Here is a 14,920-nt window from a genome sequence, read left to right on the forward strand (position 1 = left end):
CCCTTCCCTCTGAAATCTATCAGCCCTATCTCCCATTGCTCTCCTTCTTGCTCCACCATTGTGGCCATTTTGTTTCTCCTGGAACCGCCCCTACCCCCCCCCCAAGGCTCACTCCTGCCTCAAGCTGTTTGCTCCTGCTCTTCACTTGCCCTACACTGTTCTGACTCTGGGTCTTCCATGGGACTCACTCTTCCATTTGCTGCTCTCTGCACAAACCATTCTTTTTTCTTTTCTTTTCTTTTCTTTCTTTTTTTTTTTTCTTAGATTCCATTTATTTATTTGAGAGCGAGAGATAGCAATAGAGAACACAAGCAGGCAGTGTGGGAGAGAAGGATAAGTGGGCTCCCTGGCTGAGCAGGGAGTCCACCTAGGGGTTCTATCCCAGGATCGCAGGATCATGACCTGAGCCAAAGGCAGATGCTTAACTGACTGAGTCACCCAGGCGCCCCTGCTCAAACTATTCTTATCAAAGAGACTCTCACAGACCAATGCCCATCCTCTTGTGATGTCCAATCACTCTCCATCTTCTTACTCTATTTTTTCTCTGTCTATCCTCTTAGAATTTCTGTTTCATTAGAGTAGGGATTTTTTTTACTCACCATTTTTCTTATTCTCATTTAACACTTAAAACAACACCTGGCACATAGTTGATGCTCAACAAATATTTTTGAATCACTCAATAAATATTTCAGAAAGAGCTATGGACCAGCTATGAAAGCATAGAAAAGACATCACAGAAATAAGCAATGTGGGATACCTGGGTAGCTCAGTCGGTTAAGAGTCTGCCTTCAGCTCAGGTCATGATCCCAGGGATCTGGGATGGAGCCTCATATGAGGCTCCCTGCTCAGTGGGGAGCCTGCTTCTCCCTCTCCCTCTGCCTGCAGTTCCCCCTCTGTGTCAAACAAAAACTCAAAAAAAAAAAAAAAGGAATAAAGCAATGCAATGCAGAACTTTCCAGAGAGAGGGAGGCTGATCACTGAAGCATCCTTCTTCTGAGACAGATCGATCCCTATTAAAAGATGAGCACATCAAGCTACCAGAGCCTATGGTTATCAAACCCTCTGATCACATAGTTAGTGCCCCCTGTTCTGATTTTATGCTCACCAAACAACCTTCTGATAATCTGGTTCCATCTTGTCTGCTTACAGGGATGAAAAACTCTGGTCAGCGGGTGCCTGGGTGGCCCAGTCGGTTAAGAATCTGCTTTTGGATCAGGTCATGATCCCGAGGATGGGATGAGCCTGCATCGGGCTCCCTGCTCAGAAGGGTGCTTGCGTCTCCCTTTCCCTGCTTGTGTTCAAATAAATAAATAAAATCTTTTTAAAAAGAGAAAGAAAGAAAGAAAAGAGAAGAGGGAGGGAGGGAGGGAGGAAGGAAGGAAGGAAGGAAGGAAGGAAGGAAGGAAGAAAGAAGAAACCAACTCTGATCAGACCAGTCTTTCCTGACCATCCTATGACCTTGCTGTGGTCCTTCCCATGCGTATTCATTAGGACTCTCGGACATGAACAGTAGAAAGCTAGTCTGAAATAGGTTAAACAAAAGAAGAATTTAATGAAAGCACATAGAGGTGTCTCACATAGTCAAACCTTGGGAAGGTCAGAGGAGCTGCTGGAACTTAGAAAAACTCCACCGAAGGACTTGAAAACCACTAGTACTCTCACAATCCTTTGCTCGGCTCTGCCTGGGTATCAATTTCATTCTCTTCCACTGCGAATGCACCAGAGAAGGACCAATGCTGCTCTCTGTGAAATTCAGAAACTCCTGGGAAAGGTGCTGATTGGCTAGCCATCTGGCTTCGTTCCACCCCAGGCCAATCAACTGTGGCCAGGAAGGTGGGGTCTGTAAGAACATGGCAGCTTCTGGGAGTCTGCGTGGTTGGAAGGCGGCGTTTTCTAAAAGGGGTTATTGCTTTCAGAAGAATGTGAAAGTATGGGGAAGACGCACAGTAGATTCTTTCTCCTCAAGTTGAAATTCTATAAGCTAAAACCAGTTTCGGACTCTAGAGGCATGCAGGGCATACTAGTACTCCATGCTGGAGGAGCAGGGTGAAACTTCCAAATAAGTTTTAGGAAAACTTCCAAGAAATTGGCTGTCTGGCCAAAAAAAAAAGATACAGTTGAGCAAGTTACTCCAAAAGTTCGATATACTTAACCCTTTCTCACCAATACATTTCACAATAGCATGCAATAAATGAAGAGCTGTGTATAAGGTTTTAATTTGACTCATATGTTTGATTTTTTTCTTCCTCTTGGTAGGGCATGTTTTATACTTTTATGTGGGGCCAAGAGGTGAAATAGTAGGAAAATTTGGGTAAGCAAAGAGCAGCCAGCTAGGCCTTCAGCTGCCAGCCCTTTCAGTCCTTGGGTCTTCCTTTCTAAGCCCTCGGGTATCCCATATATCAATAGAAGCACTAGTGCCTGGAATCCTTCTCTTTATGATATGTGAAAACTTTCTCCAGACTACAGCCTCTCTGCCAACATTGTTCCAAAGAAAAGCAGAACCAATATCAACAAATCACATGTTGAACAGCTGAGCTGAACGCCACCTTTAGAGAGTTAACTCCACATTCTCTCCCCTCTCCTTGTAAGTGGCAGATATTTACCTCAAAACTGTAATGGTTACAAGACGTTACCTGGGGAACTGGAAGACAAACTAGAAAATCGGAGTTTGATGCAAATAAGGAAACAGGCAAATAGTTAAAGGCAGCACAGGACAGGAGGGGTTAGATTTTGTTTAGTGAAAATTGCCTGTGCTCAAAAGCTGGGGTGCAAATCAAACCAATACCACCCCAATGTCAAAAGGATGAAATGTAAAAGAAAAAAAAGAAGAAGTAGTAGTGAGAAAAATTTAAAGAATCCTTGGAGAGAGCAAAATGGAGTCTCTCATGTCAAGCGGGAGCCTGTGTCAATGACACAAGTAGTTAAGGAGATATCGACAGGACCAGCATCAGATGACACCCCAGAACTGATACGAATAGAACCAGGTGTCTGCAGAGACCCCAAACTGATGAAATCCCTTTAAAAAGGGGAGGATTTTGGCAGCAAACTGTCAGACTCTTCAGGCCTGAGCCCTCTATGTCTGACCACTTAAAAAAGGTGACCACCATGGATCTGGGAACAGAACCGGGAGTCTTCCCTGCTTGAACGTCAGAAGCAGTAGGAGTTGACCGGGACCAGACCGAGGCCTTATCTCAGCTCTGCGCCCCCAGACTGACTTCACATTTAGTTCCTTAACTTCCTGCACCCTTCTGTTAGCTTATTCCTTGTGTGGCTTATTTTCCGTCCTCCTCTTTGTGCTGCGTAAGAAGCCAAGTTTAATCACATGGTGAAATGTCATTGAGTCTGGAATCCTGAACCTGATTTATCATTGTGATAACTTTGCTTTACGATTGAATAAAGCTGACATTGTGGAAAGACACAATTTGTGTGCATGCCTTCACACCGTACTCAGGACAATCCCGCCCGCAAATAATTTGTAGTAGCTCTAGAATTCATTTAAAATCATTTTTAAAAAAAAAAACAACAAAAAAAAACTAAATATAAATGTTCCACAAGATGGCAGTCTTGCTTTTCCGAAATGTTTTATCTGCCTTGAGCACCAAGCATGATCTTTAACAGAAAAACCAAGGAAATGTACGGAAAATTACAGAACATTTCAAAGAGGACTTCCTTATTGAAGGAGAAGCACCATAGGAGACTTTGGACTGACTTTGGACCGATTTTGGACCGACATGCCTAAACTAAATATTTACCAGCTCTTAGAGAAATAAACGCAGTGAGTTACCATATTTACCACTAACATGTGCTGTTTGTGATTGGTTACATTTAGGAGGAAGAAAATTAATCTCTGAAGTCACTAGATGACACTTTGTAATTGGGCAGGTTATTTCTTCAGCAGCCTTAGACTCAAACCTTTATTGAGACCTGTTCTCAATAGGACTAGCTAGGTGCTAGTCCTCCTTCTATAAGAGTTTTCTTTCCAAAAAGATGGAAACAGGAGAAAATATTTTGCTTATAACATTGATACCACCTAGATTTACATAATATTTAGATCCTCAATATTGCAGGAAAAAAGTATTAATTAATAACTCCATTATTGTTTGCAGAATGTCATAAAGCTTTCCCCAACTACAAAATTTTAGAAACCAAAGAGTACTAAAGGGATGCTCATTGCAGCATCATTTCAAATGAGGAAAATTGGGCCCCAACTTGAATATACAGCGCCATGAAAATGAATTAATATACCGTGCTATAGTTGTACCATGGAATTCTAGGCAGCTGTCAAAATGATGAATGAATCAAATGAAGTTACACGATTCTGCTGGTCACTAAGCTATTGTCTCTCAGTTCCAACCCCACCCCTCCCCTCCATATGCTCTGCTCTCTGATGCTGGGCAGACACTGCAAAGCCTGTTTCCCCTTTGTTGGGAGGCTCTGCAAGGCTGTCCTGGTTGTGTTCCCGCAGTCACAGCCTCTGCCCTGGCAGCGGTTGGTACCAGGCTCCGGCTTTTGTTGTGATTGTTTTGGACCTTCCAGAACCAAGCTCATTGTGTCCTGGAGAACGAGCACTGACTGGCAGGCGCCCCCTCCCTGAGCAGGACAGGGCCTTTTCCCTGAAGCTTCCAGACTCTGAGACCTCTAACCTCTTTCCTTTGTGTCCCTGGTCTTAGGAGCGGTAGCTTTTGGTACAGGTACTTTCTCTGTGTCGCCCTTTGCTTTTTTAGTTCTCTAACACCTGTTTGACCCATTCCTTAACATTACCTTTTCTCTGTTGAAATACTGAAAAATCCGAACTGACATAATGACTATATAGCAGGAATTATAGATATAGAATATAGATAGATGATACATAGAAAGATAGATGGATTCATATACATATATATATTAGAATATATGTGCTTATATACATATGTATATGTACATAAAAGGATATATGTACTTTGTTTTACATATGCTACATATATACCCACAGGCATACATTGTGCTTAAAATTTCATCTATTCTTCACAATACATGCTATGAGATAGATGCTATTACCCCCCGTTATACAAAAGAAGAAAGTGAGTCTCAGGGAACTGACATGAATTCCACAATACTACATAGATCACAAGTGATGAAGCTAGGATTTGAGTGCAAATATCACGGACTCCACAATCTATCTTTTTTCTACTCTGCTCAAAGTCAGTTTATCCTGAATAGTGCTGTCAAAGGTCAATCCCTAGGCTAGTCCACGAATGTTTTTTACCCCATAATACAAACTATAACACTATTCTAATAACACCAGAGAATATAACCTTCCTGTACAAGATTGCCTCCATGACTGAAGTTATGGGGAGTTCAAGAAAAATTGGGAAAGCACGGACATACATAGTTCCAGGGTACTTGTCATTCATTTGTTCAGTTAATACGATTTTGTGCCTTTTATGTCCCTGGCAATGCATGGGGCTTTCTGTGGTAAGCAAAACAGAACCTCCTCATGCTTTCAAAAAGTTTATAGTCTGGGGAGAGTGACTGTTTTTAATTAAATAATCACCCATAGGACAGGTACCTGAGCATATTATACAGGAATTTTACATAGACAAACTGCATGACTACAGGGCAGTTCCAAATGCTGAACCCCCTACACGCACACATACACACACACACACTCGCACTCACACACACACAGTCACATTCACACACTCACACACACAAGACCTTGGCGTCTACCCATCTCCTGTCTAGCATGGTGTGTCTTCTCTGCTTTTGTTTTCCAAGAACTTGTCAGCTCTTAATCCAAAGTAATCATAGAGAGGTACCACAGCAGCAGAGACTGTGGAGTTGTGTAACGTTTGTTAAAAACCTGCTCTTCTCTCATAAGGAGTCAGTCAATGTTTCCAATGGCAGCAGCCAAGCCCAGACTTTTCTCTGTAACCTACACGTGAGCAGTAACACATACCTGGACTGATCGATGAACAAGTGGCCAGGAAGCTTTCTGGGGGACAGACTTCCAGATGTGCAAACATAAATGTAACCAAACCAGAAACTCTTAGAGTAATCATGGGCAGGAATCTGTCATCCCACCATGACAGCTAAATCTCTGGACTCCCTTTTTGGCCGCATTTCATTAATCAAGAAACAGATCATTAGTCAACTATTCCGCAAAGAAAAAGGCCTTGCTGCAGCCTAGGCCCTCAGGGGGACGTTAAAACTAGTGGGAGAAACCTCACAGAGAAACAGGGTATTGGTATAGCCTCAAAGTACCTCCCCCAAAATACTTACTAATCACTGCAATGGTTTGACTAGATGTCCACACAGTCTTTGACATTCCTCTCTCCAGGAGGTAGAATTTAATTCCCTATCCTTTGAGTGTGGCCAGATTTAATGACTGTTTTTCAATGAATAGTATAGGGAAAGGGGAAACCCGTGGCTTTACAGTAGAGATAGCATCTTACCTAGTGGATGTATAGTATCACTATACACTAGTATACACTAGTGATCCTAGTATCACCAGTGAAATCATGCCCACCCTGATGTGACGTGGCAAGAAAGGCACATCATCTCTGTGGTTTCCTTCCCCAAACCTCATAACCCCAATCTAGTCATGGGTGAGCATCAGACAAAACCAAATTGAGGGGTACTCCCCAAAATACCTCATCAGTCCTTCTCAAAAGTGTTTTTCCATGCAAAGCAAGGGAAGTCAGAGAAAGAATTGTTGACTGAAAGCCGACCTCCAAGTAGGTAAGGAAAACCTGATTCCTTGTGTTACTGAGGACTGTAGTAGCCTGGGAGGCACTCCTTCAGATTGCTCGAAGAACTGATCCAAGGCTTGTTAATTATAAGGGAGTTTAGGGGCACCTGGGTGGCTCAGTGGGTTAAAGCCTCTGCCTTCGGCTCAGGTCATGATCCCAGGGTCCTGGGATCAAGCCCCACATCGGGCTCTCTGCTCAGCAGGGAGCCTGCTTCCCCCCTCTCTCCCTGCCTGCCTCTCTCTCTCTCTGTGTCAAATAAATAGAAAATATCTTAAAAAAAAATTATAAGGGAGTTTATATTTAAAAAGGTAAAGGGGTGTACGTGCCAGTAAGCAGTTTTCCAAATACTTGTGCTTCACAAGATATACTCTGGTTGCAAAAATTAAGGTTTTCTGATTTCCGCGTAGACACAAGAAAGACCTTTAGGTCATCTTAATACATTATGTTTCTATCGTATCTGATGGTTCAAAAGGATTGCCTGCATGCTTCTGCTTAACTGGTTTCCCGGTTCTTCCTGTTTTGGATATTTTCTTGAGGTCACTTGAGATAGTCACAGAAGGCTGACGTCAGTCACCTACTGCAGTTTGAGTGCACAGAAGGAGATGAAGAGGACACGATAACTAAATGCAAATCCTGGGACAGGAAATTACATTAGAAGGAAAACCGGTAAAAACCAGTCTGTGGTTTAGTTAAAAGTGTTGTGCCAATGTGAATTTCTTAGCTTTGATAAATATGCCATGGTTATGTAACATACTAACAGTAAGGGAAGCTGGGTAAAGGTTATATAGGAACTCTCTATACTATCTTAATAACTTTTCTGCAAATTTAAAATTATTTTGAAATAAAAAGATTAAAGAAGAAAAGGGGAAAAAGCCACCAGAAGCTGGAATCCATCTCTACTAATGCATACAGCATGTCTGCTGTTTAAGTAATAGGTAATGGAATGTTACTTTTACATTCAACAAAGATGTGGTCTGCAGAGGAGAAGTTGGTCTCCTAAGAACTGGACCCAATTCATTAGCAACCAGGCCAGGACACAGGAGGATTCAGGGAAGGCTCCCCTGTGGCAGGGTTGAGCCAGATCTGAAGGAAGGATGGGAAATACCAGGGTAAGGTGGACAGAGTGGACACTTTGTGGGGGGAGTATGCAGACAGAGCAGAATTGCCAGGACCTGAGGAGGCCTGGACTGAGGTTCAAGGAAGGAAGGAAGCCATGGGAGGAAGAGGGAAGTGAGTAAGGGTGTTAGGCCCAGAGAAAGCTGGAAAGAAAGAGCTGAGAAAAGGTGGGGGTATGTGGGAAGGCAGCAGGGTAGTAGGGCCTTTGAAGCCCCCATCAGACATCATTCAAATCATTTAGTTTGTTGAGAAGATTTGATTTTCTAAGGTCTCACTCTAACCATGGCATGGAGGTGAACAGAATACAAGAAAGAACAAGAGAAGAAAAGCTGCATGTGAGCCAAGATTTTGTCCCTGTTCCACTTAGAATAGTGCCTGGCACAAAGCAGGCAGTCAGAAAATGTTTACTAAATGAGTGAGTAAAGGAATGAATGAATATGTAAAAATGGATTGGAGGAGGGTCAGTGTGGGAAGAGCAGATGGGAGGTGGATGAGGTAATTCAGACACAAGACTTACTGGGAGACAAGTCAACTGAGTGAGGGAAGCAGGCCCCCAGCCTTAAGTGATGACTCTGCTTCCTGAAGCAGCTGCCCACGCCTGTCTTTTTACTGCCCTGCCCCTAACCTTGCCCCTGCTCCCTCTCTCTCCTCTGAATGCATCAGTAAAGAATGAGGATTTGTTAATTTCCCCAACTCATTTGTTCCTAAAGCAAGACACAGTCATTCTGAAGTCCTCAAAGAGTATTTTTTTATTCTCAGTAGAAATAGGGAAACAAGGCTTTGTTTTTTCATGTGTTTCAGCCTATCCCCTACACTTTGATGGCCTGACATATTCAAAAGACTGTGGTAAGATTCATTCCCACTACAATAAGAAAGCCAAGACAAAGGCCTGAGTGGGGGTCCAGGGCAGCCTGCCCCCAGGGCAGCCTGGGCCACTTTGGTATGATGATTATTTTGGGAAAAGCAATCCAAACCCAGCAGATTCAGGGGAAGTTATTTACCTCCCCCTCAGCTGCCCGCCGTCTGTACCACAAGAGAGCTATTGACATATTCCTCTTTACCTAAGAAACGTATCCGCCTACCAGAGCAAAGTTTGTTTTCCAAACATCTCCTCTCACCTCCTTTAAGGTCTTCCTTCCCTACCCTTCTCCTTAGCTCCTATAAACTTCTTGTTTCCTCACTGCCTTTGGAATTTACATGTCTGTGTGGATTCCCCTTACGTATGCTATTAAATTTGATTTTCTCCTGTTAATCTGTCTTGCGTCAATTTGATTCGCAGTCTAGCTAGAAGGACCCTCAGGGGAGGAGGAAATTATTCCTCCCCAACACCTGTCTTGACGTTTTTAATGATTATTAATTACTACCCATTCCTGTATGCCAGGGATTTCCCTCTTTTTAAAAATGATCACATATAAAAGTATGTTTTTTGTAGAACTGTGGAAAATACCAAAGCAATGCTGCTGCTAACATTTTGCTTCCAATTTTTTCCGAAGCACCTTTATGCTAAAAAATTTAGTGTCTACTCTGTTTATATTAATTGTAGTTACTGATCTAGTTGATTTTAGCTTTCTCATTTCATATGTTTTCTGTTTCTAATCCTCTTTTGTCGATTTTTTCCCTCTCTTTTCCTATCTTCGTTTAGACTGAAGAACTTTTCTCTATTTTCTCAACTGCTATTCTAATAGTTTATAAGTTAGAAATTGTATTTCTATTCTTTCAGTGAATGCCCTTGTTTGAGCATACATATTTAAATATTTTTCTAACAAAATTATTCACTATTTATCTCCAGTTTATAACTAAAAGAAGCTTTTCCACACAAAATGAACAGACCTTTTTGAATCTCTAAAAGTCAGAGAGAGAGTTTTATTTGATCCCAAGTTAGGCAGCTGCCAGGAAAACATATTCTTCACAGGGAAGAACATGCTCTGGAGAATGAACAATTTTACAGGATCATATATTTTTTTGATCTTGTAAAAGCTCAAAAGATTATAGATTAGCATAGAGGCAGAAATCACAAGTGTAACCTCAAGAAAGGCAGAGAGTAGGAGCATTGATCAATATCTTAAGGACAAGATGGTTTCCCTTTAGGCTACTCATTTACAAAGTAGGTGCGCCATATATATATGCTTGGTGGGCCATAAGTCAGACTATACAAAGTTTATGTACAGTCATGCTGACTTAAAAAGAAATCTAAAATGGCTTTCCTTATATCTCAGGCCTTTAGGGTTTTTGGTTTTTGGGGGGGGTTTTTGTATTTTTTTTTCCTCTCACCAAGCTTAACATCTAATTACCTCTATGTACCATCCATTCCCTCATCTGGTTACCACTGGCCAGAGCTTTCCTTTTACTTTTTTTAAAACACAAAAGAAGGTTGTTTTAAGCTTTTGCATTAGCTACAATTAAATTCACAAACGTACTTTACCAACAGCTGTATTCACCACTGTTTCTTGTTTCAAATACCTTCCTTCTTTCTGATCACTATTCTATGTGCTCAAATACGTCACCTAATAGCTCTTTCAGTGAGAGTCTGTAGGTGGTAAGTTTTCTTAGTTTTCATGTCTGAAAATGTCTTTACTTTGCCTCCACTCTTTTTATTGTGACAAAATATAATACACAACATAAAATGTTACCTTTTTTAAGTGTGCAGGTCAGGGGTACTAAGTATGTTCAATAATGTCACCACTATCCATCTCCAGAACTTTTCATCTTCTGCAGCTGAAACTCCATACCCATTAAGCAATAATTCCTATATTCCCTCCCCCGAGACCCTGGTAACCACCATTTTTCTTTTGGTCTCTATGAATTTGACCCTTCTAGGTACCTTACGTAAGTGGAATCACACATTGTCACTTTGTGACTGGTTTATTTCACTTAAGCATAATGTCCTTAAGATGCATTTATTTTGTAGCATGTGTCAGAGTTTCCTTTCTTCTTATGGCTGGATGATATTCCACTGTATGTATATATCACATTTTATTTATCCATTCTTCTGACAATGGATACTTGGGTTGCTATTGTAGCTGAACTCAAGGGGCTCACTGCTTGGGGTCCATTAAATTGAACACTGTAAGGACCTATTTTATATTTTTATATTTTAGCAAGAAGCTTTCATTGAGGTTAAACAAAAACCTTGTTGTTTAACCCTTGTACTGTCCCTGCTCCCCTTCCTCCAGGGGATTCACTTAAAAACAAGTCCCAGAAACCAGCTCCAGGTAACAAAGTCCAGATACAAAGGTGGGTCAGGCCAGGTGGAGACATCCGATCGGTAGGGGGTTACATGCTGTCACCCTAGCTACCAAGGAGTATGGGCCCCCGAGCTTTGGGAACCCTTTTGGCGCCAATCCTAATCAAGGTATAATAGGCTGATTCAAATGTCTACTAGGGTAAATTGTAATTCAATTGGTCACCTAGCATCACTGTGGAGTTTCCTGTGTATGTTACAATCTCATTGGCCACCTGTGCGTGGCCAGGCCCGACCTCATGGCCTTTGCCCCTAAAAGCTAGTCTGTGAAACAGAGAAGGGTTGCCCTCTCTTGTAAGAGGTGCGTCCCTGAACATTCGGTTTGATTCTTGATGCTTGGCGCAAAATAAAGCTTTGCTTGACCTTCGCTTTATATCAGTCTCGCTCCTTTAATCACGGACCCATTATTGGGGCATAACAAACACAACCCGAGGAAGTGTTGAAAGCAAAGGACTTTTATTACTTATTACAAGTTAGGAGACAGGGAAATAGCTTTCAAGGTACTGTTTCACCATAGGGTTAGTACAGGAAGTTTCATTCAGTGTATTAGGTGGTGGGGGAAGGGAGCTTGTCCATACATTAAGGAACCTATACATATTCTATTATTTAGGCACTTTGGTTCACTTGCACATGTCTAGCATGTCAAAATACATTGGATATACCAAAAACGGTGGAAAACCCAGCCCATATGAGGAGATCTTAGTATTATAATGAGCTACAGTTAATTTTGGGACAACTCAGGGGGGCTTCTGGGTAGGTCCTCAACTCCAAATCACCTCAAACTCACTCACATAAGGGGCTATCAGGCAAAACACCTAGCTAAGCAGCTCATTAGTGGGAACTGCAAAACAAAACACATTCCTTCCCTGTTTTTGTCCTTTCCCGTTCCTCCCTTCTGCTGATAGATTTCAGCCCCTTATCTAAATAATTCCCTCCTGCATCCTAGCTGACAGGGGCAAGAGTCTCCTGGGAAGGTGGGTGCAGTTGATTGGAGGCCCATGAGGTCATGGGAGCAGACATTCTGGTGCCACCTCATCAGGGTCCCTGGAGGTCTTTACCATCTCAAGAGACTTGGAATCTAAAAAAAACTTTATTCTTCATGTTAGAGATTTCATTAGGTACGGTTGGTGATGATATCTCTAGTAACTACTTGTCCTACAGGTTCCTTTGAATGATAGGCAAGTTTTCTCATCCCTTGAGCCTGGGTTGTTGTGTTCCTTGGTTTGTCCAGCCATGCCTGCGGATGATAGGACCTCTAAAGTTCAGAAGTGATAAGATGAATGTTTAGACAGTGTCTTCATTGTCACCTTTCGACAACTGTGAATAATGCTGCTATGAAAATGGGTATACAGGGGTGCCTGGGTGGCTCAGTGGGTTAAAGCCTCTGCCTTTGGCTCAGATCATGATCCCAGGGTCTTGGGATAGAGTCCCGCATAGGGCTCTCTGCTCAGCAGGGAGCCTGCTTCCTCCCCTCTCTCTCTGCCTGCCTCTCTGCCTACTTGTGATCTCTGTCTGTCAAATAAATAAATAAAATCTTTGAAAATGGGTGTACAAATATCTGTGTGAGTCACTATTTTCATTTCTGTGGGCATATATCAGAAGTAGATCGTATGATAATCCTGTGGTTAATTTTTTGGGGGATTGCCATATGTTTTCCACAGCAGCTAAACAATTTTATATTCCCAACAGCAACACACAAGGGTTCCAAATTTCCTCATAACCTCAGAATTTGTTATTTTCTGCTTTTGTTGTTGTTTGTTTTGTAATAGCCATCCTAATTGGTATAAAGTAGTATCTCATTTTTGTTTAGTTTTGCATTTTCCTAATGATTAGTTCGTTGAGTGTCTTATCAGTTATTTGTATGTATCTGTCTGGAAAAATAGCTGTTCAAATCCTTTGCCCACTTTTTAATGGAATTGTTTTGTTTTGCTGTTGTTGAGTTGTAGGTGTTCTTTATATATTCTTTATATCAATCTCTTATCAGATACATGATTTGCAAATATTTGCTCCTATTCCATTAATTGCTTTTTCAATTTGACTTTTACTTTTTTTTTTTAAGATTTTATTTATTTAACAGACACAGAGCAAGCAAAAGCAGGGGGAATGGCAGGCAGAGGGAGAGGGAGAAACAGGCTCCCCACAGAGTAGGGAGCCAGATGCAAGATTCAATCCCAGGACCTTGGGATCTTGACCTGAGCCCAAGGCAGACACTTAACTGATTAAGTCACCCAGGTGCCCCAGTTTGTCTTTACTCTCAAGTGATGGTATCTCTGGCTATACAATTTAAGGATATTAATTATTTTCCCTCAGCACTTTGAAAATATTACTTCATTGTCTTCTGGCATCTGTTATCGCTGGTGAGAAGTCAGGGGTCTGTCTAATTAGTGTTCCTTTGGTACTTTGACTTTTATTCCTGGAATTCTGTAAGAGTTTTCTCTTTATCCTAAATGTTCAATAGTTTCACCACTCTGTGTCTTGGGGAAGATTTATCATTATTTATTCTGGTTGATATTCAAGTGACCCTTTGCCATAAAGACTTAGGTCTTTCTTCAGTTCTGAAATTAATTTTTTCAAAACTTGTTTCTTTAATATTCTTCTCAGCCTCTTCTGGAACTTTTAATAGAAATTTATGTTGAAGCCTGTGAATATATGTGTTTTTCATATTAAAACTGTCTGTGTTGTGTTTTGCAGGAGGCACTGTCTTCCAACTTGCTAAGCACCCCCTTCTCTGGTATCCAGATTACATTATTTTATCTATTGAGTTTTTGAGAAGAATATTTTATTATTTTGAAGATTTCTAAACGGTTATTTTTCAAATCCACCTGCTCTTTTTCCATTTTTGTTTATTATTTTGTGTATTTCACAATTTCTTGTTTTATTTAGATAGAAGTTATTCCTTCTTTTACCTCTTTGGGCATGCCATGTATTGTTTGAGAAGTCTTTTTAAGACTGCTTCATAAAATTAATTTTATTTTGAGTGAATTCAAGTTCTGATTGTTTTTGTTCTCGTTCTTTCTTAGTATTAGATTTCTTTGTGTGTTTTGGCATTGTTATTTGATTCTGAGTTTGTGAGTTTGTGTTTTTTTCTTCTTCACTCTGTCCATATCTTTATCTACGTGGTTTCCCTAAACTTTGTTGGGTGGTTTCATAGATGCTTCAAACTGTCCTTATTCTTCTCCAGCTTTTAGTTCAAAACTAAAACTTAGACTGGCATTTTGAGGTTCCTGGCTGGTGGTAATAATAGAGACACCATATATTGTGTCACAAGGGCAGCTGGCTGTTTGGTCTACTTCCAGGTCAGGGAGCTACAGTGTGGCCTCCAGTCTCTTTTAAAAGCCAATATCCTAGCTAGGCCTTGAGCACTTTTTTCTGCTTCCTTTGTTGAGGGCTAGGAGGATAGAAGTCAGGAATAGAGGCTTGAGTCTCAGTTTGTCTGATTGATTTTCTATTTTTAGATTTATATCTATTATTTACTGTTTTTGGAGCAGAGTTGGGTACAAAGTTGATCAGAAGTTCTAAATAGCTTTCTTACCACTTTCTTCACTGCCACACCCAAGTTCAGGCCACCATACCTCTTGCAACAGCATCCTAACTGGTTTCTCTGCCTCTAGTATTTCTTTTCTCCAATCCATTCTTCCCACTAAGGCAGGGGGGGTTGTTATAAAATGTAATTCCATTCGCATCGCTACCCTGCTTAAAGTCTTTAAATGATGCTTCATTGTCACGATCAGTAGCAAAGATGGTGTAAAATCACCAGCCTAATATGGACAAGGAAAGAAGAAATTTAAGTTGCTGGCTCTTATTGATTACAGGCAAAGGAACATTAACTCAT

This window comes from Martes martes (genome assembly GCF_963455335.1).
Source record: "Martes martes genome assembly, chromosome: 3".
In the NCBI taxonomy this organism is placed as follows: domain Eukaryota; kingdom Metazoa; phylum Chordata; class Mammalia; order Carnivora; family Mustelidae; genus Martes; species Martes martes.